General features: G+C 46.3%; 1 non-coding gene across 1 annotated transcript; it reads right to left on the bottom strand.

The window, feature by feature from the left end:
* Positions 1 to 4,637: 4,637 nt before the first annotated feature.
* Positions 4,638 to 4,803, bottom strand: LOC120094894 (U1 spliceosomal RNA). Its single transcript, XR_005489587.1, has one exon. It is a non-coding gene; the product is annotated as a U1 spliceosomal RNA (small nuclear RNA).
* Positions 4,804 to 5,228: the final 425 nt, after the last annotated feature.

The raw sequence follows: 5,228 nt of genomic DNA, 5'->3' as shown, positions 1-5,228 counted from the left end.
TTTATACAACCCAGAACCACAAGCCCATGGGTGGCACTGCCCACATTGAGCTGCTTCTACACAGTCCTCACCATGTCATATATAAAGGAAACATGAGGTGGTCTGCAGGGAACCATAAAGTTGGCCTGGCCTGGCTGCCTCAGAGAGTCGTGCATCAAAGGTTTTTCTGATAAGAATCTGTGGCTCCGGGTTGGGGATTTAGCTCAGTGGTAGAGCGCTTGCCTAGGAAGCGCAAGGCCCTGGGTTCAGTCCCCAGCTCCGAAAAAAAAAAAAAAAACCAAAAAAAAAAAAAAAAAAAAAAGAATCTGTGGCTCCTGGGGCACAAAATGCCTTCTGGTTCCCGAGAGACCAATGTACTTCCTCAGGCCGTCAGCCATCCAGGCCTCTTTATGTTTCTCTGTATGTTCCCTTGGAAGCCAAGGAAGCTTAGAGGCTTGATAGGATGATCAGTCTTAGACATTAATCTTGTATACCCTGTATAGCTTGCAGACATCATTGTATCCTGGTAACTACAACAGAACTGTGGTGGCTGCCATCATAGTCTGTCTCTGATAAAGATATAAAAAGTCTGATGGCTCTCAATAAAATTGTCACAGCCTCGTTGTACCATGACCCCATCCAACCTGGGCTGATTCAATTCCTTGATGCCGTATCAGGTGACTTTGCCCAGGTAAGTAATGAGTGCTGGAGAGTGTGAGGACAGGGGACATCCCCTCAGCCATATGGATTCAGCAGAAGGCTTTAGATATGGCAAATTTAACTTGGGCTTTTCCTGGAACTATTTGGAATTTCTGGATATTTTTGGTCTGAAACTGGTTGACTCCCTAGATATGAATAGCGATTTTACCATCTCTAGTTAATCCAAAGGGAAACTGAGACTTGGAGAGAGCTCACAAGTTTTTCAATTATCTAAAGATGGGTCCAGATGTTTGGCCTGTGGCAGTGCACATATGTTGTTACTCCCCTGCGGATTGGGGGAACAGAGCTCATGTCCCACCTTCTTGAACCTGGATTTGGTTACAAACTGCTTTATCCAACAGATGTAAGAGAAGTGACTGGGTGTCACCATTTACTGGGCATAGTGGTTCAAACTTGTAATCCCAGCACTTGGGAGACTGAGACAGAAGGATGGCACCAAGTTCCAGGCTAGCTGGGGCTATGGTGTGAGATACCCAAAATATGGAAGAAAGGAAGACAGGAAGGGAGGGAAGTGGGGAGGGAGGGAGAGAGGGAAGGAGGGAGGGAGGGAGGGAGGGAAGAAAATAGAAAGGTAGAGGAGATAAAGAAGTAGAAGGCATGACAGCTCCTGCTTCTTCATTTTGGAAGACGCCATGTTGGAGGGAAGCCCCAGCAGAAGGGAGGAAAGCCCATCTAGATGAGGACTGAGACTCCCTTCCTGACTCACAGAGCTTTTTGGAAGATCTTTGTGCTACCCCAGGGATGACCTAGCCAATGACTTACAAAGACACTCATTCCAACCCAGCTGTGCAAACTGTGGAGTCCTGAACCTAGTGGCCATGCTTACATGGCTTTGTGTTCCTTGCTCATAGTATGCCTGCCGGGAGGGGAGGGGGGGCAGAGCCGGAACTTGGGTGTGGAAAGCAGGCATGATGCTGAGACTGTGGACAGGCAAGCCTGTCAGACCCATCGCTCCCCTGCTCCCCGCCTCCCACTCCCTAGTCATTGCCATTTTCTCCCCCTAGTTCCTAAGGGTCAGGATGGGAGAATTTAGCTTCTGGTGACAGGCTACATCCCTTGTCACCCAGGCGGGAGACTGGAGCTGTCAATCTTACCTGAGCTCCAGCCATCCCCGTGGCTGGAGTCTGCCTAACGGCCTGAGAATGGAGAGATGCCATGGTGAGTGGCAGTGGCAGTGCGGCCTATGCCCACCTATGCCTAGGCTATCATTGCCTATGCCCTCCCCTTAGTCCTGGGCTCAATCTCCCTTTTAGTGCCCAAGCCGATCCTCAGGGACTTCTGCATTAGAGAGTCCTAGGATGTTCTATGTGGCTGTGCCCAGTGTTGTCTGGATCGTGGAGGGCTTACTCCTCTTTTCTTTTGCTTGTCCCTATCCAGGTCCCCTCCCCCACCTCCTGGAGGCAGTCCTTCCCCAAACCTTCAGAGTTCAGGGAAACCCCAGGAAGCCTGCTCTTGTTGCTGTTTGATCTCTCCTTCCTGGGAAGGCCAGGACACATACAGATATTATGAAAACTGGAAACCACCTTCAGAATAACTTAGTCTAAAGCCTCCACTTTATAGAAGGGCAAATTGAGTGCAGAGAGAGTATTAGCCTGGTACAGCTGTTCAGCCACTCCTGGGGTTTATAGTAGGCTCTGGGCCCTGAACTTCCAAATATGGAGTCTCTTCCCACCCAGGGAACAGCACAAATGCTGGCTTGGGTGGCCTCTTGTGTTTGTGCTAAGCTTCTCTGTGAGAATGTGATGGCCCCATAGGAGGCCTTTTCTTCCCAGGCAGAAGACAGGTGGTGTCTACAACAGGCAATCTTAGGGTGGGCAGGGACTGTGCCACCATCATTTCCCAAGAATTTATCAAGGAACTAAGGTCTCTGATCAGTAAGACTCCAGTACCAGTGGGTGGTAACTCCTTCAGGCAGAAGGCTGAGGATGGTTTCCATGGAGACCACCCAGGGCTCTGGTTTCCAAGGTAACACTTACATGAGGTTACAGCAGCCTCCTATTTATGTCAACTTAACATTTCCAACTGCTCTATTCTTTTGGGCAAGCCTAGGCTGAATGCAAGGCTTCCTTTCTGGGACAGTGGCAGAATTCAAGGGCCAGAGGGAAATATAGTGAGGCTTGCAGTTAGCTGAAAGGGAGGGCATCTCTGCCAGCAGGGCTTTCTCCAGCCCAGGGGCAGGTGCACACAGAGGCATGAAATTATAACGAGGCGTGGAAGGATAGGGAGTCCTACATTTGCTGTCAGCCCTGTTCTGTAGAGGTCACTGGTGAATCTGGGGCTTTTAGCATCCGTTCACAAATAGCAGGTGCCCATCTGCACGTATCCCTTTTTTAAAATTCACAAGCAGGAGGCACACGCAAACACAGGCACACACCTGCCGCCACTTTGCCCTAATCACCGATTCTGGAGAAATTGGCAGAGATTAAGTCTATCTCGCTGTTTGTGACAGGAACAAAACATCAAACCTTTCGTGAAAACCTCGTTTCTGAGCTAGGGGCTGTTTTCAGTCTCATGCCATTGCAACAATAAACACTCTTCTTGTACACATGCTTGCATATGCTTGTCGGATCACAGCCCTAGGAAACAATGAAGTTTCCCAGAGGTGAAATTTCTGGGTCAAACAAAGGCATCATATTTGAGATTTTACGCTGTTGAATGATTACTTTAGGGCCCGCACTGGTTAAGGAGGGTTTGTATGTATGTGAGGAGACAGTTACTGACGATGTTTTCCCCCTCTTGGCAAAGAATCATAAAACCAATTCCCCCAACACAGCCTATGAGACCAGCCAAACTTCAACACGAAACCTGGACAAGGACTCTATGAGAAGAGAAGATTACAATCTACTCATAGCTATGGCTCCTAGAGGATGCACTGGGAATGGAATGCACTGGCACAGAGGGATCCAGAATGTGCAGTGGCCAAGCCAGTCGATGATTTGTCTGCGAGTCAACAGAGTAAGTCAGTAGATTGACACAGAAAACAAACTTTTTGATAAAATAAACTCATTGCTAGTATTTTGATAACAAAACAAAACAAAAACACTTTGAAAAAAGAGCATTCTCCTAACATCTGAAAAATGACACTCAAGGTAAATGCCTGTAAAATCAAGAGCCATGTTCTTGTGGCTATTACCACGGCGCCTGAACTTCCGTTTGTGTGACAGACCTAGGGAAAAGAGGTAAATCTTGGAGCTGAGGGTGTTTGCCTAACGAGCCCAAGAATTTGATCTCCAACTCCATAGTAAAATAAAATAAATTACCCAAAAGAGCAATGAAAACAAAATGTATTTAAAATCAAGACAATGGCGTGTATTTCTTAGAACAAGAAACAGCCAACTGGTGGTGTCACACACCTTTGATCTCAGCATTGAGGAGGCAGAGGCAGTCAGAGCTCTGAGTTGGAGGCTCTGCTGGTTTACAGAGTGAGAGCCCGGACAGCTAGGCCTATATAGAGAAATTCTGTCTCCGAAAACCAAAAAGAAGGAAAGAAGGAAAGAAAAGAAAGACAGACCCACAGACACATCTGCTGAGTCAATACTATAACGCAGTTTATGTTTTATAAACTACAGCAATTATTTATATATATTAATAATAATAAATATAAAAAATGTAGGAATCAGCTACTTCATGAAAGCTTTGCTAGAACTCCACCCAGGAAAGTGGAAAACTATTCTGGAAAACATAAAAAGCCAAAATAAAAAAAAAATTAAGTGCCCTGCTGAATACAAGCCCATTAGAGAAATGGAGAATTCTTGGAATTGGATCTTTGGTTTTAAATGTATATGAAGATCAAAGAGCCACAAAAAGGCACTGGGGTGCTAGAGAAAACCAACACAGGAAGCTCACCCCAGCAGAAAGCCAGACTTTCTCTTAGTATAGGTTAGAGCTCAAATGATAGACCCAAAGTAGAAAGCCCTAAAATGGATCTTTTTTTTAAACAGGGGAGAGCACAAACACAGTCCCCCATTATCACAAATTATGCAGTCGAGTTTCCCAGCATTTGGGGAAATCACAGGGGTCAGCACATCAGGAGTTCAATGGATAAGCCTCACCCTAGGAAAACCACTTTCCATGATCATGGTGTCTCCCCTGCCAGGTAAGTATCCTGGAATGGATCTTATGCATATGGAGACTTACACTGTACCTCTGTGGAGAAAGAAACAAAACGGAGGAAAACTCAGAATGCATGCTTGTCCCTGAATACCATACCAAAGAATAAATCCAGGGGATATATATGTGTGTGTGTATATATGTATGTATAGATATACTTTTTACAGATTTATTTTTATTTACATGTAGGTTTCTGCGTAAGAGTGTGCTACATGTGTCTGGGTGCCCACAAAGGCCAGAGGTGGGCTTAAGATCCCCTTGGACTGGGGTTGGGGATTTAGCTCAGTGGTAGAGCGCTTGCCTAGCAAGCACAAGGCCCTGGGTTCGGTCCCCAGCTCCGAAAAAAAAAAAAAAGATCCCCTTGGACTGCAATTACTGGTAGTTGTGAGCCAACTGTTGTGGGTGCTGGGATCTGAACT

The sequence above is a fragment of the Rattus norvegicus genome, chromosome 9 (assembly GCF_036323735.1).
Source record: "Rattus norvegicus strain BN/NHsdMcwi chromosome 9, GRCr8, whole genome shotgun sequence".
Classification (NCBI taxonomy): domain Eukaryota; kingdom Metazoa; phylum Chordata; class Mammalia; order Rodentia; family Muridae; genus Rattus; species Rattus norvegicus.
The sequence above is the reverse complement of the archived record's forward strand: the minus strand, read 5'-3'. Positions and strand labels throughout refer to the sequence as shown.